Source organism: Camponotus floridanus, unplaced genomic scaffold (assembly GCF_003227725.1).
Source record: "Camponotus floridanus strain SB8 unplaced genomic scaffold, Cflo_v7.5 scaffold97, whole genome shotgun sequence".
Taxonomy (NCBI): Eukaryota; Metazoa; Arthropoda; class Insecta; order Hymenoptera; family Formicidae; genus Camponotus; species Camponotus floridanus.
The window spans coordinates 538,524-565,030 of record NW_020229868.1 but is presented as its reverse complement, the minus strand read 5'-3'; the positions used below and the strand labels follow the sequence as shown (position 1 = coordinate 565,030).

Sequence of the window (26,507 nt, the reverse complement as noted above, 5' to 3'; positions counted from 1 at the left end):
ATATCGAGAGATCTACAATTACAATAGAAGCGGAAATCGCGCCTTGTTTCTCTCGGGGCATAGTTACACGTTCGTTAGTTTTCGTTCCATTCTCTCTTTTTTTCTACCCTCTTCATTCTTTTTATTCGCACGCTTCGTCGTTTTCTTTTATCTCCGTTGCCAACGGTCGTGATAAATTAGTCGATGGTTCTGTTAACGCACTCGTCTACCATTAATTTGTTATTTACAGGTACGAGCCCTCCTTTTTATTACGTCACAACGTACCTCGAGCTGTTTTGCGCTTCTCATCGATCACACTACGTTACTTCATCGCGCATTCATCTTGTTCTCGCTCGTTCCCAACTTGTCTCCAAACTTGTGCGCTTTCACGGCATCATATTCTCTTCAACACATGCAATCAACTCCCGATCCCTGTCTTACGAACTTTAGCAACGTTCGAACATCTCGAGTACCTAAGCTCAGATCCAAAAAAAAGGACTTTATTCTTAAGTTGACACAAATTGCTAGAAAAGTCCAAATTAGTATCCTATTCCGATTATTACATAATCATATTCCTATTTACTTTTAATCTATCTAATCTTCCATTCATGTCTTTTCGTAAAAGCGTATTATCTTTGTACGATTTCTTGGATAAATATGTACGGTTTCTATTTTTAAACAGCTATTGATAAAACGAACAATAACGATACAAGATAAAGAAAAACTATTTTTTCTTTTCAAATGTCATACATATATAATTTCTGTGCAGCTTCTGATATTATTATTTTAATTTCATATTTTCGTCATCTTTCTCTGTATTTTTAAACAGAATTATTCAGGATTATTGTAACAAGATATACGCATTATAGGGAATCATTTAAAATAATAAAATGTAAAATGGATACATGTATTAGACGCTTTAAAAATAAATATCTTGGGTCGGAATAAAAAAAAAATACATATAAAATTCATCTGAGATTTTATATGATATTCAAACATACATATGTATATAATATATAATAGTACATATACCATACATAAACATGCACACGTTCTTGAAAGATTGCGGAATGATACGAGAGTTTCTGAAAAGAAACGAAGACAGAGACAACAATACGAGAGAGTGAAAGGGATGATCGTGTATGCAACTGCTGCTCGTATCTGGAGCAAGACTGCGAGTGAAGATGCAAAGCGCGGGACACGACACGCCTCTCATCGATCAGAGACAGTTCGGCCTGTCCGGGAAACGAATGAAATGGAGTACACACGCGATAGTGCATAAAATATACGGATATCAAACCCGCGTGCGACGACCTCCCTCGAATTTCGTCGGATATTCGGGGTCGCGCGCAAGGATATCAATCTATCAATATATTATCGGCGAGTGTACACTGACGTATACACTGAAACGCTGCTCCGAAATATCGACACGCTCGTCTCGCTTTGTTATCGTCCCGTCCCGTTATTAGCTGCGTTAGCGTCGTCCTCCTCCAAGAGCGACACATTGTATTTAAACATAATTCGCCTCACGTCAAACGGCAGTGATGGATGAGAGGACGCGAAAATGAGTGTTGAGGGTTCGGGTAAGATATAATGCAGCGAGAGACATACTTGAACCCTTTTTCGAAAGAAACATTTCGCTTGAAGAAAAAAAGAGAAGATAAAAGTTATGAAAAACAATTTAATCACGCGTTTAGCTTTTCGAAATTTATAATTTTTCGCATTAATTACGCGAAGCGATGATGACAAGGTGCTTTTATCTGAATTACAAATGAATATCGATATATTCTCCGCATTAAATTGACTAAATTATCAAAATATTATCCAGGTGTGGTATTTCCAAGTATCGATGAAAATTAATTCGCGACACGGAATACGGTATTATTAATAATAACTGTTAATGCGTGTAGAGTGCAAATACGTGGAAATATTCAAATGAAAAATATCATGCGCTTGTTTTTATTTAAAAAAAAATTCCAGATTTTTGCTGTCGAATTAATTTCTTGCGTATCGCATCGGATACAGAAATATGATCCACGATGCTCGGAGAGAAAAACAGGTCCGCGTTCCCATTCGTTATTTAAAAAAAAAATACAGATTAGAGACATTAAGTTTATTTTTCACGGAAAGTTTCTCGAACTTGCATATCGAAATTTTCCGCAAATGATATCGAAAACATTGCCTATATATATGTAAAAATTTTCCGGCGCACCGTTTAACATCATCTCTTCCCTCGTTCTCCGTCACATTTCCGTGTTGCAGATATTTGATGGTCCGTGGTTCCGTTTGTCAACTTTTTGCGAAGCAAATTGCACAGGTGCGGAGGGCGGAAGAAAGGGAGCGAAAGAAGAGGGGAGGAGGGAGGAGGCAACGGGGAGGTATGCCGTACCACGTCGAAACGTTATTACGTTCGGCACTTTATTCGCTCTATCGTTGCAGACGAACACGAACGATGACATCCCGCCGAATTCCGCGAGTGCTGGAGCTATGTAATTTACTGCAACTGTAAAAATGACGTTATCGTGCATGTGTGTGTGTGTGTCTGCGACACGAGCGTGTCGCGTCTTTCTACCATGATAAGAAGTGTTTCGCAGATTGCCATTTAGACGCGACGTGACTTGCAATTGGGGCGTCCAAAATGCTATCATGCAAATTGGACCTAGATTCACCACTGATTAATTTTTTTATATCTCGTCGTTTAACGAATTAAATGCTGAGCGTCGAAAATTAAAATTAATTTCTTTTAAACATGTTTTTACCTCGTTTTGTTTTTATAATTTTTTTACAGAAAATATTTTTACATTATTAGCTTGCTATTACCAAGGCTGCAAGTCGCAATTTATCATTTATAGATAATTTAAACAAATGGCAGAAATAACTGCAGTATTCACATATATGTCATTATTCTTATTAAATTAATTGATTGCGCGTAAAAAGCATTTTCGAGGAAATTTCTTCAACTGTAACCAATAGACAGATATATTTTAAATTTTAAATATGTTTCAGCTTATAATTGTTTAATGTTCAACAAATACAGTTTAACTCTTTCAAACAATGAATCCATTTTTTAATCGTTCGAATTTTTTAAATTAAATATAATTATTTAAATTCCTAAAAAAAGTATTCTCGTAAAAAAAAAATATTAAAATACTGTGAAATTAGCGTACATTTTCCTGCGCAGCCTTTAATAAATCGCATCCCCCGAGAGAGAAGCTGGTCTTGGGTTAAACTAGCAAAATTTAAAACCACCAGCAACGCGCTCGCATTTCCTTCGCGCGCTGCATTTTCGGCGAGCATCCACTCGTTCGTCATGCGTCATTTGGGGCGCATGTGCGCACTTCCGGTGAATCTCGCGCCCGCACGAGAGAGTATCCTAACTGCTACGACATCCGGCGAGCTTCGCTCAAAGGATGGAGCATAACTATACGTATCGTCCGTATTCCGTACACACGTAGCTGCAATCTCGTTACCTCTCTATCTCGTTGGCGACATTCGAAGGGACGGCCAGACCAAAAGCAATTTCGTTTAAATCCACCCACTTCCTCTTTCTTCGGTGCACGCGGGCGTGGAGTTGTTGAAGATGCTGTTCTTTTCTGTTCCCGTTGCCTCCTCCAAGCCACCTTACACTTTCGCAAAACTACTCTCGTGGTCCAAAATAGCGTCCGTTATTCGCTAAAGGCCAATGCACCGCGAGCCGAGCGATAAGAAAATTCAATTGCATCGCTCAACGTCAGAAGAGTCCAATTCCGAAAGGATCTGTGTCTCTTGTTCCTTCCTTCTTTCGCTGAAATTCCATCTATCGAGAATCGTTGTATATCGAAAGTCTCACAGTTTTGTAGAACGCTCTTAAAGTTAAACGTTTTCCGATAATCGAGGGTTCATCGCATCTCACATTAAAGTCATATGATTTTTTTTTCTACAAGAGTGTACTCCTTAGCTTCGTTGTAGAATTCCTGCGACTTTTTTCAGTTACAGCAAAATTTCAGGACGTAGGAAAAGTGGAAAAAATGGCGCTAAATTATCCTACGATTTTACATTATTCTTTGTACAATTGCGATTACAATTGATATGCATTTTATGTAAGATAACAATAACACAAGATTTAACGTGTTAATAAATAAATAATCCCGTAATTGTTATTTAACAAAGATAAAATGTTATAAAAATTCTTATGGATGCCTTCGTGCAATTTCCTCGCTTTAATCGATGAGGACTGAACAAGATTAAAAAACGATTATGCGCGATAACGAGCAATTTAAAGTCAATGTACTTCAACGATCTTGCAATCTACAAAATGATCGAGCATTGATATAAATCTAATATGACATGTGCTCGCGCTTTAGATCTCTATCTAAAATCTTTCACATTGTTTATAGATTAACTCATAAGTGCATATGATTCATACTTGATTTCACAGATTGAATATAATATCCATAAAATTTATCAAGACTACGAAAAAATTCTTTATCATAGTTAATATGTTAAAAGATAATTAAAAAACTCTAATTTTTTATTTCCATCATTAGAGAGATCAATGTGTCATTTATCGAGGAAGATTAAATCCATTGTTTTCCTCTCGAATTTTAATCCTGTGCTATCGTTTACTTTTCCAACGTAAAAATTATATAATTTTACTACGAAAATGTTCTCGCGTGTAAACTTCAATTTACGTATCAAAGAAAGTCTCATCGATCTACGCCGACAAGTATGAATTAAGGTGAACAATTCGATATTGTCCTGTTAGCCGACATTCACAGACTATTACCGATGTTTCCTTAAGCGTTTAATAATAGTAACCGGTGTCTACGATGTTTCACGCACGCTGATATGATTATCACGAGCGTGTATTTATATTCGCGTGGACAGGCAATTAGCGCGATAATAACCATAGGAAGGCCGACAGTTACTGCGCGGTGCATTTAATTTGTATGTTGAAATGGAATCTTCAGCCATTTTGCGGCTGGTAAAAATATACACCAGTAAAAATATATTACACCAGTGAGAAAAAAAATATTACATCAAAATGGAAAAGGCGCAGTTATATTCAAATAAAAATCAATGTTACATATCGATGCGACAGTGAATTCTATTTTGATACAATTGCATTTTGATGCACTAATAAATGTCATTAGTGTAATCTAGCACAAAGGGAATACGTACAACATATAAAAAATTTCTTTACAACTTACTCTATCAGATTTAAATATCTATATAAAATATTAAAAAAATATTATGCTATAAAAAAGTGATATAAAAATTTTATGAAAAAATATATATATATATTTTCTTCCTTTTCCACAAATATTAAAATATATTTTAATAAGATACGAGTATATAAAACTTTTCAGGTCAACTATTACGAGAGATATGTAAAATATCTCTCAATATTAAATTACATATTATGCAATTTACTCGACTTTAATTTCATATTTATTTTAATGTCTTCGTCGCAGCGCTGATATTTTTTTGCTCGCGCAATTTTCTCTCGAATATAGTTTTACGCGCTTTTTACGTAAACTATCGACGACAAACGCAATTTCATAGGATTTTAATAAGGCTCGCGAGGAAATCGATTTCTAATTTCCGCCTCGACTTGTCTCGCCGTCATACAAGATAAGTTCGTAGACGTCTCGTGATGGGGAAAAAATGAAAAGAATATTTCCCGCGACTACAACACACTGGCTGGATGCCACTTTTAAGTGGAATGTTTCGAAATTTCTCACCAACGCGAAACAACCAAGGAAGAATGCGTAGTTGGTGAAAAAGTGGAGGGAAAAAGAAAAATTATAACGAGCGCGGATCGGCACGCCTTGCATACACGTATATGTGTGTGTGTGTGTATGTATTCTTTTTTTATCACATGCGGTAACGCTCTGGCGATGTCATTTTTTCCGGCAAACCGCTCTCGAGCCGCGTTCTACATGAAATATTTTCGAACGAAAAGAGAGCAATTAAAAAGAGAGAGAGCTACGCGATACTATATCGCATACACGCGACGTCGCGTACGTTGGCAGTACTTGACAACTCGAAATTATCGCGCAGAGTTGTGTCGAGATATAGTGTGTACGTGTGTGTGTAGAATTTCGCGATAGTCGTAATTGTAAAACATCCACCCTCGGATGTTTCCCGCTAGATTTACAGCCTCCACAGGATCGTTTAATCTTAACGCACAAGTACGCTTCATCACGGTTGATCAACGACGTTTTAGTTGATCACCTGTGACACGATAACTGACTTTAATTCGCGATTCGTAATATTTGTTTCATTTCTTATTCATTTTAATCGTGAAACATGCAGTGGAAAAGAAATTTTTCATTTTGCATTTTAAATATCGATTCGTCTCGTGTGTGTATTAATATTTATTTTTAAGTTTGCGTTTTGATATTCTTTGTATTTCGTTTATATGACGAAAAATCAAAGAAGATACCTGCCCAAAAATCGACAATTATTCTCGGCGCAAAATAAATCAAGAATGCGTAATTGTTTAACTAGTATAAGGATCCGAAGTTCCGAAACACCCTGTACGTTTTGCCGAATGCACAGCGCGCCGTCTCGAATGTTTCGCCAGTGAATCGATCGGACATTTTGACAACAGAGTAAGCTAATCGGCGAATTAGCGATATGATTCTACGAAGGATGCGGGGATAGGACAACCGGAGGATTCGAGTTATACGACGACCGTAGGACTGTAATGACGCATGCAGCTGACGACGTTAATGGAAGGATTTCGGGATCGGAGCTTTCTCTCTACGTCCGTTCGTCGGACTAATTAACCTCGTTATATCGCCGGTCCGACCAACAGAACACTATTCCTGTTACCGATGTAACGATCGTCGCACCTCCTCACAAATCGACGACCATCGCCGAGCGAGTTTAATTAATCTAATGATAGTCTCCGTAGCATCTTTGAGTGACCGATGCAACCCAACGTGATATAAATGCACCGAGAATGTACAGAGTGTATAGCTTACCGTGTTATCCTTCGGGCGACGTAGTTTCTCTTATCGAAGAAAATGTTGGTCGTGTAAATTAAAAATTGAAAAAATCTAAAATTTCTCTTCTCGCGTTTAGTATTTTCTCTGGAGTGCAAATCAGCTCCAGGGAAATCGATCGCCCGAAAATAACGCGGTGAAAATGGAGCACACGTATATCGTTGCAAATGAAATTTCGTGAAATTTACAGCTTTTTTCGAAAAATATACAGTTGGAATTAGATACCGTAAATATTTTTATCCAATCCTATAAATAAATATCGAGAAATGAAAATGGATTTCGCCAAAAATCTAGCCCGCAAGAGACCAGAGGTCATAAGTCAATGACAATTGATCTCCAGCTTCATTATGATGCATCTATTCGAACGAATGTTTCCGTTATTACGGTGTCACGGTTGACGATCGATGAATCTGATCGAAATACGAAATGCCGTTATACATAAAAATTGAATTTATTCAATGCAACGCCCGATGAACGTTTCGAAAATTCATTAAGATTTTATTTCCGTCGAGCGAAACGAGATCCATGCATTTCAATATATTCGATTTATTCATTTTATCATTTTTGTCAAAATGATAAAGTATCAAGGGGTAAGATATTTCGATCACAAACAGGATACTAACGTGTACAAAATAAATATTGGAGTGAATACTACGCTGGTGTAAAAAGTCTATTCTACAGAATAATATTCAAGATGTCAAGTTTTTATATTTCACTATTTTACTACAAAGTTGCATTTATACGATATCGATGAGGGGAGAGAAACCCGAATATTTTAAAGATAACAAACCTTCACGAAATGGCGTCCAGACGAGAGACATTAACCGAAAGTAACTCCGCCTCGATCAGGTGCCTCGTCATATTGTCTATTACTTATCGATCCGACCGACGAAATTAAGTTTAGCCGATGAGGGTGAGGGAAAAAAGGCTCGACGAGATACCAGAAGAACGGGACGAGGGGAAGAAAAAAATAAAAGGTGAGCGGAAGAGAGGCGAGCGGACGAAAGAGGAAGTGTTTTAAACTGTGTGCCAAGGGAGCGAGAGATGGAGGAGAATTTGAGAAGAGAAGACGGGAGAGAAGGTGGGAAACGACCTGGTGGTTGAACGAGAACTTGGATATCGCGGGAGTTGTCTATCGAGAAGCGGGACGAGAAGCGAGAAACGAATCGCACCCGCTCGTGGAATTTACCGCATTTAACAGCGAACGAGGTGAACCTCCAATAGCATCGACACCGGGATTCCAATTAGCCACTTTAGCCATTTCCCGACTCGCGGAATCGAATTCCATCCAGACTTTCGTCTCGACTTTCTTCGCAAGACGTCGCGTCGATTTTTCGAGGAGGAAACTTTATATCCACGATTACATCGAATGTACATCAAATGTTTACTGAAAAATTCGAAATGATGTTTCTCGTACATTTTAACTCACACGACAGAAAATTTATTTAATATTTTCGTTACTTAAACTTTTTTCCATACAAGAATGCTTTCCTTTTCCTTTCGAAAAAGAAATACGTCGCGCTCATTTCCGAAAGATATCCTCAATTCCACAAACATTACAATTGCAAACGCAAAAATTAATGTAACTTTACGCAGTTAAATGCGCTAACAAACTTGTGTAATTTAGCAGATATCAGATCCATGAAATCGTGAGCGAACCATCAATTTTCCAAGTCCTCCTCTCCTTTCTCTCTCATTTTTCCTAAAAGAAATAAAATTTAGCAAAATCGGAAAAGCGATTCTACTCACAAAACGACAAATCAAAGATCGAAATGACAAAACAATCCAGATAATTTTATCAAATCCGTTTTCTCCCGCTCAACTTTGTCGTTGCCCGACCCTACTGACTCGTTCTCTCAACGAAGATGAAATTCCAACGGATGGAATTCCCTCCGTGATGCGATTTCTCGCGTGCAGCAGAACGCAATCGTTAGACATTTGTGTAAAATAATAACGACAGGATCAATCTCCAATTCACGCGATTCCTTTCTTCCAATTCCCTTCGTCCAATACTACTCTGCTTTCTCCGACGATATTTCACTTCCTCGCGCAATAACAAGGTGTTGCTGCATTTATCTCGTCTCTTGTATTTTTCTCTCTATCTCTCTCTATTTTTTATTTCTATTTTCTCGACGATACTTTTCCTCTGGGTCCATCGTCGACTTCCTCAACTCTGTCTTACGAAGAATGCTCCTCGCTGTCTCACGTCTTGTGCCTTTCTCTGCAAAACGAGCTTCCGTCGTCGGTGAGAAAAAATTCAGCTTCCCTGTGACGCTAAAGAAACCGGCAACACGAGGCGATCCTTCATCGTAATGTCGAGGAAACTCTGGTAGAAACACACGCAGCGTGAACGAAAGAATCGTAAGTAAAATATGAATGGAAATACGGCGCGCGATTAATGTAATATAGTCATAATTTGTATCTTTAAGGTATACATCTTTCCTCCGGAGCGCATAAGATGTACACTTTGTGAAATGTATATCTTATATATTTGTGTGTGTGTGAGTAAACTATTCTTCTCGCGCAAAATATAATTTATATCTGTAAAACATATAATACAGTTTTATTGATTTATTCTAATTTATAAGCAAAATGTTGATTTAAAGTGTAAAAAAATTGAGAATTTTTTATTTTTTCAAATAAAGCTACCCTTATAAGTAGTGTATATTCACATTTCAAATCCGATAAGAATTAAAATAAAGAAGCAATTTCTTTCTACGAATAGCTGGATGCAAATTTCCAAAGAATAAATTATCGACAGATTTTTTTATTTCTTTCTTCGCGAGAAATGACACGTTGCAAAACCTTGCGTGTCGCTCGATTACGCGGATTATTTCCGGCAACATGAACACAACTTGCAGGACGCGTGACGTCGAACGTAAACCATGCGTTATTGACAGGTGAATTTAATATAAAATTATAGAAGAAAAAAGGGGAAAGATGCCTTTCGCGTGATATTATTTTTTTCTAATTTATAAATAAAATATCTATTTAAATTTTGTAAAAAATTGAATTCTGCAAGACCTCTTCAAAAACAATATAGATACTCATAAGCAATATCTATTCATTCCAAACCGTATAAAAAAATTGGAGTAAAAAAGTTATCTCTTCTATTTCAAACAGCTAAAACGGACACAAATTTCGGAGGAATAAATTCCCGATGGATCTTTTAATTCTCTCGTCGCGAAAAATGATGATATGGAGCAGAACGTTGACGTGTCTCTCGCTGGATTACGCGGATTATTTCTGGCGGTGCCCGATAAAATTTGCGGGACGCGCAACATCGTAACGCGAACGTAAACCGTGCGCTGTTGACAGGTGAATTTAGCGAAGGGGAGAGAAAGGGAGGTGAAATGGGGAGGAGAAGGGGGGAGGAAAATGTCTCTCGCGCGCATAGCTCGTTCATTCGAGCTCGTTAACCATCGTTAGCAGGACCAACGTTCTCTTGTCGGGGCAAAGCCGGCACGCGGCGCGCCGCAAAAACCGCGAAACGCACACGACAAAACTGTCCCGGAAACCGCAGCCTTACCGGCGCCACCGGCATCCCCTCCCCTCCCTCTCCTCTTCGTCCCCTGCGCCGCCCCTGCGAGGTCAGGTATTTCGTAGCGGCTCGTAATAGTAATTACGTTTAATGCTCGCAGGTTACTCGAGAAAGCCGCGCACTTGCCTTTTGCAGGTAGAAAGCGGAAAGGCTCCTCCTCTTCCTCTCTCTTCCTCTCTCTTTCTCATTGGGGTAATTTGAAAGAGAAGAAGACTTATTAACGCGCCACGGTAATAATTATACAACGTGTTATGAAGGTAAACGATCAAACTTTACACCAACATGATGCTCTGCGAGTACATCGATGAATTACCGAGAAATGATTTTTTCTTGAATTCCTGGATCTTGAAGTTTCGTAAAAAATAAATCCCTGAGAATTGAAATTTTTTTTATTTTGCTGTACAACTGATTCGAGAGATTCGAGAATGAAAAGGAGGGTTGATAGACACTCTCTCGTATCTGAAGAGACAGTTATTTTGAGTAACAATAAGTACCTCTTCCAGTCGACACGCTCAACTTGGGGCGGCACCCCGAGGGTGGATGTCGTCTCGTTTGCATCCTCGGAGGCTCGCAATCATTGTACCGCAAATTGCCCCGCAAACGTCGCGAGACGTCTCAGTAATCTCGCCGAGTCGTGTACTCGTGTCTGTTATGGAAGAGAGAAGTGAGATCGTAAAGTACACGAGCAATAATACACAGACGCGCAAATATCTAGGTGAAAGAGATAGAGACAGAAAGAGAGAAAGAAGGGACAGCGACAGAGATAATCTCTTGTCGAATTCTGCCTACTGTGGTTTACTCGTCGATAGCCTTTGATCTACTTTGCTGTTCATCGATGACGACAGAGAAAATCTTGATAATTTTAGCATCCTTAGCGAAAGTTTCCCCCACTGCTACTCTATAATGAGTCTAATATTAAATATCTTCATACTGAAACATCGATTTTTAATATGTCGTAAATTCTACTTCAAGTTGAATCGCCGAGAAGCATCAATGATGTACAACTTGAACACCTTTTATATATACTTCGGAGTATATTTATAAAAAAATGTATAAGCGCACACATAGCAATAAATATTTTTTTTACACTAAATGAGAAAGTTCGTGTATATAAATCATAATTTTAAGAATTATAATATTTATAATATTATAATGTTTCTTATATTATTATAAATATTACAACATAATTTAATTTAGTTCATAAATAATAATATATCATATAAATTTAATATTAAAAATAAAATATAATATCAAAATATATGATAGTTATATTTGAAATTTAATATTAAAAATATTTACATCATATTATATGTGTATTTATAATATTTTTGCAATATTTTTGTATTTATAATCATATTAATGATTAAGTGGACCAATTACTCAATTCCTGTTTAGATTTTTCGCAAATAAATAAAAATTAACTACCTCGTTTCAATCTTCAAAGTGTCTTCATTATAACAATTCATATTGCTCGAGAAGTTGCGTTCCTCGCCAATTATAATCAGATACTGCTTCTCGAGTATTTGGAGAATAGTCAAAGCACTATACAGAATACGCCACGACATAGTACCCTGGAGGGTTAATATCACGAGGATGGTTCATTACATCCCTATATATTTGAAAATCAGATTGGCAGCAAGATCATCTGGTGCGGGAAGGATGACGTCTCCTCCTTTGTCTAATATTTGCCAGGCATCGCGCGGAATATCCGTGGTCGGCGAGACCAGGAAATGATCTGGCGATGATCCAACCGGACTCGACGACCTTCCTCGGGATGTGCTTCGACCGATTTTATTATCGTTTCGAAACACGACGACGATTTATCCGAAAATTCACATGATCCACACTAGACGCGACAAGGTGGAGGAAAAATCGGCAAGAGTTTCTTTCGATTCGTGAAATTTGCCCGAGATATTCTACCTTCGAATCATACTTTCTGAAGGAATCGTCGATTGGATTCCAGAAACTGCTTGGAACGGATGCTTCCCGACTGTCGGGTCGTTACATACAAATGACGGATTTCGAAAGTCTCAGTTTTATGGATGGCTCTCATAAAAAAACAGAAAAAAACCGTTTTCCAATAATCAAATATTATATGTCATGTCAAAAACGACGTGACTCTTTTATACAAGTACGCTTCAGTTTGGACGAAACGTTTGCCGCTTTTTGACACACGGCAAATTCATGAAGAGAGAGAGAGAGAGTAACTTTTATAAATTATTTATAAAAAGATTGGAAATTCTAATAACATTAACCTGGATCGAATAGCAATTTTTTATATAAAATATTTTACTCTTGAAAGAAATTATATTCGCGCATGGAAAAAATAAATACTGAAGACTCACGTATTTAAATTACATATGAAAAGATAAAAATTCCAATAACATTAATCGAATAGAAGCAATTTTTTTTGTAAAAAAAAATTGAAAAAAATTAAATTAAAGATTATACGCGAGAAAAATGAATACTGAAAAATAATAAAAAGCATTCTTACGAGTTCATTCATTAATATTTGTTGAAATTTTATTTAAAAAATTGCAGAATGTAAATATAAATATTTCTATATAGATATAATCAGTGTACATTTAGAAATAACAGAGTTTCGCGAAATCATGTGAAAATATTTAGAAAAATATATTATTGATAGAACAAAATATGGAGGAAGATTTGATAGAGAATGCAAATTGCAGAGAAACACGCGGTTCATTTTATTCGAGACAGAAATAGAACGAGGTAGGATCCAGACACGGAATGTGGCTCGTTGATCGAGTCGCAATAAAAACAGACTCGCTCCAACAATCTCCCTGGTTTCGCGTGATCAAACGCGAGAAATAAATAAGCGAGTGCGGTGGGTGGATATTGGAACCGTGCAAGAGCAGGTTAACGACCGAGCATTACATCACGCATTCGGGTTCGAGTTTAAGGTCAAAGACTTTATTTGCCTCTCTCTCTCTCGCCTTCTTGGTCAACAAAATAAGTGCTGTAAAACGTACCAAGAGTGCTGCCACACCTAATAGCATTATCACGAGGGCGTTATCTGAGAAACGAGATTTACCGTAATCTCGATATCTATCTCGACGCGATGTAATTCGAAATTTTCTCCTCCCTCCCGCGAAAAGCGACGCGATGAATGATCCTCCGAATAGAATCCAATTATCTCACTTTTTGTCCACGATCGAGCCTGTAGCCCGACATGGCAAATGGTGCCCATTTTCGTGCCGCAAAAACGGAAACTTGGCGTCAGTCGCGAGAAATTTGATCGGAACTCACAAACTAGTGCGATACGCTAACTAAACTGTTAATCGAATGCAATTAGAAAGTCGCCCGTCATCCATTTTCGCGTGTCTCACCCCTTTACTTGAGTCGGTCGCGAAGTCCTGGGTGCGACTTTTTTCCGAGAAATCACGCTCTCTGAACGTGACAATCCCTTGTTTCACCCACAGTCGTAAAATGTTCTCTCGTATTTTTCTCGTAATTAATCAGTCGTAAAATGTGCTCTCGTAATTTTCTCGTAAATAACGAGCTCTATTTCAAATAATGAAAATACGCTTTTGTGCGAAGGAATTTTCTAAATTTTTTCCGGATCCAGATTCTGGATTTTAACGTTTATATAATTTTACAAGCTTTTTCTGTCGTTTCATTAGTTTCTCGTGTTTCCAGTTTTATATTTCGCGTTCGTATAATGATTTTTTTTCGTTCGCCGCTCGTGAAATATCACGAAATCTCCATCTCACGTGATCGAGATTGAAGACGTCACGTTTCGAACGAGCAACTTTACGAATTATCTCGCGCGCATGCTAATCTGCAAAGAATACAATATATGGAGGCATTAATTTAAGTCCCGATGTAAGATTGTGCCACACGAGTATATATATATCTTAAAACAAAGGAATGCAAACACGCAAATAACGTATACACGAAGAGCGGATTACAGCTTGACGTGCGCAATCGCGAAAATCTGTGCACGAATCACCGAAAATTACGGTGAAATTTTAATCAGGTCACACGAATTGTACGCAAAATATTTCGCTATCGCGTATATAAAATACTTGCACGTTTGTCCCAATCTTGATACACATTTGGAATTAATATTTCTCTTAATAATATGCGAATATTCTCATCTGCACCTAGGGATGAAGCATCACTTAAATTAAAAATATTTTCTAAAGAAAATATTTCTCTAAAAATTAATTAAAAATGTGTACATTTATTTTTATTATAATTTTCATTATAAAATATTTTATATCAAAATACATAAATTATAATAATAAATTTTACCACAAACCTAATTTATATTAATTAATTAATTAAATAATTAATTAATTATTTAAATAATTAATTAATTAATTAAATAATTAATTAATTAATATTACAATAACAAATATATCGTCATTTTATTATAGCTTGAAATCGCAATAATGTCTTTCTCACTCGTAAAAATAATTCATTCACAAGAGTTAATATTCATACATTTATATCTGACGTTAAAACTTGAAGAAGCATTAATTTATCATGCTCTACGTGCTTCTGTTTGCGCATCCTGCAAAAATATTTACTGAAATATTTAAGGACACTCGAAATATTTGTAACAATACGCATCTCTTTATTTTGCAGCTATGCAAGTACACGTATGCAAGTAAGTATATTTTTCCCGTCCAAAATGTACCAAAAGTGAAATACTTTCGTGTCGTGAAATTCAAAAATGCTCCGCAACACTGGCAAAATTCGCGAGACACAAGTTAATTCAGACATTTATTTATTCTCTTCACGTGTCTCCGGAGAGACAAGGTAGATAAATCAGTTTTTCGCAGCACGACGTGAAGCGATGCTGACTGGGCGAATATAAAATGTCGAAAAAATGCCTCGACATTTTCAAAGGTGCAGAAACATCGAAGATTCTACCCTCCTTCTATCACTTGGCTGGCAATTTTAATTAACCAGAAAAATAAAACTAGTAATTTTTTTCTTATTCATACGTGATATATTACACACGTCGTTCTTATTCATACGTGATATACGTATAGCTCCTCGTTTCCTCCAGGTAATTCAAGCACCTGTATTAAGAGCGACTCGCTTTTCTCCGGGAGCTCTCATTGATGTTTTCATTTCATTACCATCGTAACGGTAACGAACGAGTGCGATACTTCTTGCGTCTTATCTTTAATCCGACACTCTGCGATGCTAAACTGAGAAACGGAGCGAAATCCACCTCCCTGCCCCTTCCCTCGTCGTATCTCGCGTTTGCATAACATTAATGTCTAAGAGACTCGTTTCGGCGAATATATACGATGCCGTCTATCTTACTCGCGCGAGAAAGAAAATTTCGCATCTGCCTCTCATATTACACCTTGATATCTTTCACATTAACCTTGTGCATGGCGTTTTCTACGACATTGGGCAAAAATGCTGAAAGTGCTCTAAAAATAATTCTCCGATAACATTACCTATCAGCGTATCGGGTGAAACGTAGAAGAGAATAGCGTGCATATTTTACACGTGCACGGATCATTTACGAGCTCATTATTCGCGAATCTAGTACAATAATTTGATGAAAAACGTAAACAAATAATTTTTCGTTGAAAAAGAAATGTCAGCTTTATAAATTTTTCTCGAATATAAATCGCTGAAATTCCGTTTTCCTCGCAATCAGCCGCCGAGAATGTATTTATCCATTCGATTTGACGATGTAATTATGTAAACTATTACAAACAGGATTTGCGCGAATTTTCACACATTATTGTTTTCATCTTGATTACTTTTTTCATCCGGATTAAGGCCGGTTATTTTTATTTCTTGTCGAAAAAAAAAATTTCAAGTTGATAAATACAAGATGCTTCACCAATATATTCGTTTTGCCCAAAAATATTTTCTTTTATTGAATAGAAAAAAGAAATAAATGCGCCCCAAATTTAGTCAACAAGTTTATTGAAACAAAATATTTATGTACAAGTCTATAAATGGTTAAAATGTTAAAAAACATTTGTCTTGTGTGAACATTTAATTCGTTATCATAGAAGGAGGCATATTTGACGAATTAATTTTTTTAATGGGAATTCCATTGCGTAAAATAATGCCATTGTCATAAGTATGGAATAAACAACATTACACTCGTGTGACCATGGACACTTTCATACGGAAATTAGTGAAGTGGAAACTACGTCATTGCAAACTGGTTTCGATGCGCAATTCGCGGCACGCGCGTCCTTGTACACGTAATTTAATTAAGTAACGCGAACGCAGTTATAGGTTATTGCATTTCCTGTCTGCTTCGCTGCTTCCATGTACTATATCCCTAATGCTCCCTTTAAGATTCGAGGAGTATCTACTTAGCTAGATTAACAATCGCGATCGCGTCAGTCGAATATTAAATTATGAGCCTTTAGAGGAAAAGGAAATAAATGCAAAATTATCGGTTTTGACATTTTTGCACCGCTGCAATCACACTACAAATATAAACTTTGCAGATTATATAAAGCAAGCTCTTCACGTATTTATTCCAAACGAGCCAAACTCCGAGATTGTGTAAATATAACGTTTAAAAAAGAAGCGTAATATTTAAGGAAATTAATAACGTTAGAATAGCGTTTTAAATATGATAAATCCAAAAAAAATAGCAAAACAATTTTATTTATAAATAATTTTATTTATAAATAAATTATATTTTTTTACAAAGAAGGAAAACCATTTTAATATTTAACATAAAATATCTTGAGGCAATTAAAACTTGAATTAAAATTCATTTAAAGTAAAGTATCACACATAAAAACTAAAGTTTGCCCACGTATATTTTAAAATTATATATATATATATATATATATATATATATATATATTATTAATATTATTATTAATAATTCTTCTTCTTTCAAAACTAATTTATAAAAGTTTATTTCCATTTCCAATACTAATGATTTAAAATTGATATCGACAATTTAAAATACATGTTTTTCATTTTAATTTGAGGATTATAGAGATATTTCTTTCAAAAGAGAAACGCCTGCGAGATTGCGAATACTCTCTCTTTTAGATCAAAAATAAAAGAAAAATAACCAAATAAATTCGCACGGAAAGTTTTAATTGTAAACAAGTATACGAAGTAATACACAGAATGCTGAAAAAAATATGATATTGTACGGATTTTTCGACTTACATCTGCATCCATCTTTCAAACGCGGAATTATAGCGTGGACAAGAGACAGATTTTCCCAGGTAACCCGGATAACTCGTAGTTTAAAAATAAATATGTCACGATTTTGCTCGCGCTGAATATTTCACGAACTTCCCCGACCGGTACATTTAACGCGTCTATCTATTAAATAGAGACGCGACCAGCTGGTTGACTATTAAATTAACGAGCATAACGACCGCCAGCACGTTTCCAAGAATTTTCAGTGAGGAAAATGGGTCGCGAAGCCGCTTCTTGTCAAATTATGCGCGTTGCATTGTCCTGCCGCGTGTCCACAACGTTGGCTCTTTCATTGAAAATCCGAGGGAAAAATTAATTTCGCCTGTGAATTAATTAAACTTAGCGGAACGAATAAAAAGGTATATTTCGAATTTAATCATTTCATCGAAATTAATTTAACACGCCGCTTTCGCATCGTTCGTACACCATTTATAGCGATGTTTCCAGTTCATACGGGACGTTAGTCGAAAACTAACGCGGTTTTTCCTCCGACAAATGTGTCGAAACTCGATTAGCTCGAAAGATTAATTTATTTTCACACCTCGTGTAGCTCCATTCTAGGGCGAGCGTGGAACCGAGACGTTTTTATGCGCCATTTTCACTTTCCCGTAACTTTTTTTATTAAATAATACTGGGTGTTTCTAAAACGCGAGTCCAATTTTGTCAGCATATTCTACGTAATCCTACTGAAATTTTAAATTGAAAAGTGCCGCATATAAATACTTAAATGTAGCGCGAACAAATTGTTACGAAATAGCCATAAATTACAAAGGATTACAGACTTATTCGCGAGAAGAGGAAAGAATCAAAAATCGCGAGAAGAAGAGATAATATAGGAACATCTGTTATCGAGATAATGCAAGAAATCGTCCGTATTTCAAGCATTAGTTTCACCTGACAAAACGTAGTTATTAAAGACGCGCGTTCCGTCTTACTTAGTCGGTTGTTACGCTAAAGCTTTCAAGTTCGCGATCCTCTTTCCAAATCACCCCATATACCTTTCTACACCGACCCAGCGAGTGACGGGACAGAGGCCATTTACCTCGTAAATTACGAGATACCGAGATTGCACCCCGTGATTTACGTCATGTGCGTAAGGCAGCGAGAGAGGGGGGAGAGAGAGAGGGGGGGGAGAGGGAGAGTTTAACTATCGGAAAAATAACTAGCGTGGATGATCGTTGGTGAAATATATGCGAAACACACAGGATTCGGGGATCACAAAGCCGGTGGAGCTTGTGCGGTTCGATATTCTCGTCTCTGGCTACGAATTCACGTATCGCTGCGTTTTAACGAATCGGTTAATCGACCTTTAATCGAGAGAGATTAATTCACGCGGAAACTGCGGACACATATTTACGCTGATAACATAATATCATCAAAATACACCTCTCTTCGCTAAAGCGAAGCTCTTGAAGCAATAAATATATTTGGACAAATTGAAACAAAATATTTTTTTTATCGAGATATATAAACTTTAATCCGGATGTCAAATCTTGTAAAAAAATTTCCTGTTCTTTCCGATGTTTTTGTTAAAAAAAATTTGAGATAATATTTTAAAGATTTTTGGGTGCAATTATCTAAAATAAGTCTTTTTATTATATGTGTTTTCTGACGTTTCTCATTCGTACGAAGGAAAAACGTAGAGTCATTTAACTTCCAATTCTAAATATATTTAATTTATAATAAATAATAAATTTGTTTAATTAAACGTTTAATTTTATTAAATTTAGAAAAGATGAATAATGAATTTTCGCACGATAAGTATTCCTTACGTGCATAAAATTTCCACTTTTTATCACTAAAAATTACAATAAAAAACAACACAATATTACAACAATACGAACACTTCAATATTCTGTTAACATTCAATTTGTAAACAAAACACAATGTATATATTTTAAACGTATAACTTACTTGGCTTGCCAAGTTTGTTACAATATAAGAACACAATTGTCAAAGAGAGATTTTTTTTAAAGAAATCCCCAGAATCTCTAAAAATTTCAGCTTTTCCAGGGAATAGACACTATTTAATTTAATTTAATTTTTAAAATGACAGCTTCTTACACCTTATAAATTTCGTATCATATTATATCTCCTATGTACATGTGACTATGTGTATGAGTTGTGTGTATGTGTATGTATTCTTGCAAATCCTGATAATCGATTACAGGTATATCATTATTATCCATCAGCTTACGGTTGGGTAATATGCGTTTCATTGTATCTGGATAACCGAAGGCTCGTCAGCTCTCCCCGTTATGTTCCTTTCATAGGTAAGATCTAGACAGGCGGGAATTAATGCGAATAACCACTATTTCTCCGACGCAGCGTGACGTTCGATCTGTCAACGACCGGGTACAAGAGACGCGCAACATCCGCAACAAGTTACTCGACAACCCCTGATCCTTGACGCGCGGGGAGGTTTTCCCGGCGCGTCGGGGATGAATCCATATATCGATTGCAGAATCGTATCCTCATATCGCCGGTTCACAGAGAGGCGACGTGGTCGCTTCCATCCAGCGCGACCATCCACGTCGACGGGACGCCTTGATTTATGGGCAGGTTTCGCCGTGTTCAACCAGCGGAAACAAGGACACTGTTGGATTTTCGTGTATATACGCGTTAACGATTCAAAATGGCGAGAGATTGCCCAGATTTAACCTCGTCCGGATATTACCTTAGAATATTCGCGATGATTATTCAAACGACCAAGGATAACGTTCCACTCGTCGCCGTCAAAGATCCGCCGAGATAATTACGCGATGTGCGTAATGCGAATATCCTTCGATAGTGACTAATGCATGCGTTTTAAGAAATATATTCGAATATTTGTTTAAAAATTCGCTTTAGACAATTTACGATTCGCGATAAAATTTTATTGTTATATTTTCAATTTATTTGTCACAAGTTTTAATGGATATGATATCCTGATATGTATTTTACGACAGATACATATTTACTTTCTTCTCAAATGCTTTTTATATTTCATATATAGCGCACACAATAGAAAAGTTATAATCAATATAAATACAATATTTTTCTATTTCGAATTTGACCGCAAAAATCAATCGCTGAAAACGAGCTTTATGCATTGTTATAGGTATCTTTCAATAATAATTATAATGTGTACATTAGAAAAAAATTCAAAATATTCAAACATTTATCTAAAAATTTGCTTTATATACGATTCGCAATAAATTTCTATTTATTTTCCATTTATTTGCCAATTTTTAATAGATATAAATATCCTGATATATATTTTATGACAGACGCAAATTTTTTTTCAAATATTTTTAAATTTTATATATACGAAAAAAATCATAATTAATATAAATATAATTCTTTTTCTGTCCTAAATTTGATCTCAAAAATGAGTTTCACGCGATGTTTGAGACACAAATTTGCCCTATACTTCAGCAACATACACAATACATACATCTCACTTTAGATAAAATGTAATTATTTCAGCGATAGGATAACACATTCCACACAGTTACAACTCAATTATTCAGATAACAAATTCCTCAAGTTCCGACAATAGCAAATTATTCGAGAAACGTAAATGGATTTCGCTTCAACAGCACGTTTTATACATTTCCCGATTTTCGTGATTAAATTATACAACCAATAATACATTCTCGTGATTTATTCTCGTTATTTACCATCGTGCTTGTATATCAACAGTTTGACATTATCGAATGAAAGAGTTCTACTTTAAGCCGGATACTGCATAGAATTGAGTTACCCGTCCAAGTAAATTTGAACGAGTAACAAAACTTTTTAAACGATTATGCACACATGGTTGTAAATATGTACCGTACAGATTTATCAAAGGCTTATAAAACCGTAACGTAATAAAGCGCTGCTGCGGAGAATAAGAAATAATTTCCACGACCGCGATAAGTTTACTCAGGATGCAATACGCGTAAAGTAGTTAATTATTCTTATCGCGAAACACGAATGAAAGAGGGGCGACCGACGAAAATTACAAACTTTGCGACACGTTGCAAGTCATTAGGAACAATCGCCGCGTCGTACAAATTATTAGGAAAATTCCTTTCGGAATTCTCTTTAGGCGGTCTGTAATATTCGAAACAACTTTATTTACTGTAGGAACTAGTGGGAAAAGAATCAGAATTCATATTGAAATGCGTGGCACGTAAAAATGAATAGATTTCTATCTTGAATTCTGCAGCCAATTATCGTCTAAAAAAAACACGAGGGGAACGTTAATGAATACTCTCTTTCAATTACGTGCATCTTGCGTTTTCCGGAAATTAAATGAAAATGTTATGTCGATGTAAAATCATATATGCAACTCAACACCATCGAGCGAAAAAAAAACGTGGCTCGTTTCGCATAAAACTGCGGATATTCCGATAAGGAACAACTCTAGATTAGTCGTAATGACATGGGATATTTGTATAATAGTGCTTCATTTTTAATAACGGATGTAGCGAGGACGATGAAGAAGTAAACGATAATTTCCGGTAAAGCTTGCGGAAAATGACTCGGCGATTTTCCGTTTGGATTATTTCGCTCCTCTCCTCTTTTCGCCTTCGGTTTTCGCGCTATTGTTTTTGCTCGCTAGCTCGTATAACGTTTATGATATTGAACTTACCCTGGCACCGTGATATTTATTTTGCGCGTCGTTTTCAAGCTTCACCGCGTCTTTCATACGATATTGTGTTAGTTACGAGAAGCTTGGTTAATTTCGCGGCTCCCTGAGAATAATTTATGGCACTTTTCCGCGAAAGATACAACTGTACTTTGTTCCGTGAGAGAGATAAAGAGATACGTATGCGTATATCTTCAACTAAACCTTCTCTCAAGACAGGATCTCTTTATTTCTGACAATAGTGTCTAATAAGATGAATTAATAAACACGTGTGATTAATAAGCATGGTTGCGAAATTTTACGATCTAGTCTTAACTCGAATTTTTCTAGCATCTTGTATAAAAATTCGTAATAATTTATTTAAATTGCAAATAAAATATGTATCCGTTTATTTATATACATATATTGTTTTAGTTGATTTGATAAATTAAAATAATAGGAATATATTTTTGTATCATGTATCTATAAGAATAAAAATGTAAAATTTTTTTCTCGGATACCCCATGTCTCTTTAGTCAAATAATTGTGTATATATTATTTCCACTTAAGGATTAATTTTGCGGTAAGCGATAAATATTGCAAATTATTATCCGCTGAAATAAAATTTAAATCTTAGCTTTTGAAACTAATTAATCACTAACTAAACTAGTTATCGGCGATACATCAACAGGGAATTAACAACAGAGCGTACGCAAATATTTTATTTGTAATGCAATGGATTGCATGGCATTGCATAATAGTACGTTAAAATATGTATATCCTGCTCTATACAATACCTATATCTGCAATAAATGTAACAAATTAATTACAAAATGTTAATATAATTATAAAAATATTAATATAATTATAATAGAAATAGCTTTATTTCCTCACCGGGCATTAGTCATATCGTGAGATACCTAAAATATCTTTATTATACTAATTTTAATACTAATAAAATATCTTTATTATATTAATTCAATTTCGTTTACACAGAGTATGCTAGAAAATTCCGTCCATTTATTTAATTTTAATATTATAAAATTTTAAATGAATTTACAACCTATTTTTGGGGGGAGAAAATTTCAGAAGAACATTTATACTATACACACACACACGCAATCGCATAACATTAACAATTTAAATTAAATGTAGCCGTAATTAAATACTGAAGAGAAACTTTGAGAGAGTCCATTTAGATGAATAATAAAGTTTCATTTATATTTAATAATTCAGTTAAATATCAAGTTTAGTTTGCAACTACATTTTTGATCATTTATATTTTATCAGGTGGCTAGTACGTCTTAATTAAAGTAAAATCTATTCTGATTGATAAGAAATTTTACGAATTAAATAAACAAAGCTATTAAAAGCTATTAAACTCAGATAATTTTAATTTCTACGATTCTTTACTAGCTATTTCTGCGGTGCGTTTGCCTCTCGCGTAATAAAAATCAATATCGCCAATGAGAACATATTGTGACAAAATAGATAAACTCTCATGAAACTAGCCATGACCAAATATTATTCTATGTAAAATTTAAAATCAACTTTTAATAAAATAGTTATGACAAAAAAAAATTTTAATGAAATAAAATTCAGAGATACGAAAATAAACAATGGAATGTTACAAATTGTCTCTCATTGTCAGTGTTTAACTTGAAGCAAATTTAAATGGAACGTTAATATCACGCTTAGATGTTTAAAAATAATATATAATGATAATGTTTAAAAAGAAATAATATGTTTATTTGTATTCTTGTTTTCATGAAAAAAATGTTTTGTCGCGAAATTTATTAATTTATATATGTTAAGGAATATATATTTATATATATATATATTTTTATGAATTGTTAAGAAATATATTTTAATCAATTTTATATAAATTAATATTTCAATAATCAATTCACACATATGAATATTATAATTAAATACAGAAGTATTTTTGCTCGCTCTTTCTTTCATGTAATGTATTTTGTGATTGATGAATATGTATTTTGAAATTATAGATGCACAAGATGATCTCTACGGTTACCGTTATTAATAAATCGTGTTTTACGTGTTACATTCCCAAGATGTTCCCCTCATAATTTAAAATCTATTCGCGTCGGGACTTCCAGCGCTATATCGAAAGAAGAACATTCGAGATTTAAAACACAAATATGCTATCGTATACATTGAAATTGTTATTAATCGCGAATATGTATTGTTTATTTGACCGGCTACATTTTCAGAAAATTGTGCGTTGCGCGAATCGACCTTCGCGCAAGGACACCACGTCATCTGACGCTCGCTCTCAATTTCGAGTCTTTTCCCGTTTGAAAACAGCGAATTCATCGCGTGACGTTTCGCGACGATTTTCGCGAGTCTCGTTACGTCCTGCACCGATTTTTCTTTTTACGAAACGAAACAAACGACGCTCCAATCTTACGCGAAAAACTTTTCCAGAAATGTAAGTCGCCGATTGAACAGACGGCGATTCCGCGTTTCTATTCACGGCATGGTCATCGACGCATCAGGTGTCAGTCACCCCGAGTCGTGAGAACGTCGAATTTCGCGTACGCGACGCATGTCATACGCATACACTGTATACATCATCTTCGTCGCAAGAACAATATCAATGCGATGCGAAAAAAAAAACAATCACACTTTGCGATAAATCCCGCGAACGCGTATAAATAGGACAATCCTAATCTAGGAATAAGTGCGAAACTTGTCACAAAAATTTTTGTCGTCAACCATTTCTCAAGATACTCGCTAAAAATCTCTCTTTGATTCGGAGCAGAAACAACAACTGCTACTCACCCGGTGTTGCGTTGATTGTGGCAATTTCGTGGCACTTGTGACCCGTGGTCGACGACGTCTTGGTTCGTCCCGTGCAGCCTTTCACCGTTTCGCAATCAGTCAAGAAGCTGCGAGGATGCTTCAAATTTCTTCATCCTCCGTAGCGTCGATTTATTCCTCGGATCACTCGCGACGCGCCACGACGCACCACTGTAAAACGCACGAGCGTACGCGGACACGCACGGACGCGAGCGCTACGGAACGAAACCCTCCGAACGCTCCCATCGGTCAGCTGCTACTGACTGACTAGACGTCACCGTGACGTCGTCACGCCGCCGCGAGGAGAACGTGCGAGTCGCGCGCCACCTCGCAGCACTGCGCGGCAGCTTTTGCGGTTGCGTCTCCCACCGACAGATGACGCTGTCTCGTACGCGCGTGCTCTTGCGATATTCTCGATTTTAAAAGCGACTTCGAAAAAAGATATTTCGATTAAATGATGATTAACTTGATCGTACATGCAAAATATGAGAAGCGCCCGATACTTTCTTCGCCAATCCCGATGCTATACTTTATCTAGCGATATTTATTAGTTATACTTATTAAAATTACTTAAAATCGTAATCGAACACGATGAGCTAAAAGTGATTCTTGTTACCGTAATGTCGTCTCGTAAATAACGATGACTATCATAGCACATAATCACATCGATCGAGTTCCTTCGATCTGCGATACTCCATCGCGTAATCGCGTGAATAATTATTACAAGCGTTTCGATATTATAAATAACCGCGCACAACGCTAAGAGCACTGGACGTCTCGACTTTGGACGCAGGTACACTGTGGTCCAATTCCGAGATTCCTTGCATTTTAGGCGAATCAAACATGGCAGTCGTGACGTAAGCAGCTATTTTATATTAAACGTGTATGCATACATCGAATGTAAATATATATTAACGTACGAGTGAGAGTGATAGAAGTTTGGACAAATTCTCGCGAGTAGCATTACTAAGAAAATATTTCAAACAAAATGTCATGAAAAGATAAAAAGACGTGAGAGTGGCGAGAAGCAAGACTTGCTTTTCTCTTTCTTTTTGCGCGCGAAATCCACACAATTTTAAAAATAATCCATTGCTCAACATCATCGTTAAAACATTAACATTTCTCCATATTTAAAATATGTTACGCAGTTTATAATATTTCCAAGAGAAACGAATTCATTATTAAATGAATATTAAATGGAGATTTAATGAATATATTTGTTGATAATTAGTGATAAGAATTATTTAGTAGCATTTGCGTTCTCTTTTCTTATATTGTCGCATTTAATAAAAACTGACGCTCGAATAATTCACATTAAGACGAACGGATTTAATATTATATGTATTCACGTGATATAAACTCGGAATCGAAAGTCGAGGTGATCTCTGCA

General features: G+C 35.9%; 1 protein-coding gene across 6 annotated transcripts in view; it reads right to left on the bottom strand.

The window, feature by feature from the left end:
- LOC105248709 (protein-tyrosine sulfotransferase) overlaps nt 1-26,507 on the bottom strand; it is a 322,406-nt gene that overhangs the window by 131,933 nt on the left and 163,966 nt on the right. Inside the window, exons 1-2 of one of the 6 annotated variants that reach the window (XM_025415100.1) lie at nt 25,100-25,393; nt 11,007-11,158 (exon numbers count right to left, since the gene is read on the bottom strand). The exons of 4 other annotated variants lie outside the window; for them this stretch is intronic. The gene's annotated coding sequence lies outside the window, so the exon portion shown is untranslated. Of the gene's footprint in view, nt 1-11,006; nt 11,159-25,099; nt 25,394-26,507 lie in introns of those variants that run through there. One more of the 6 variants, XM_025415096.1, reaches the window with a different exon arrangement.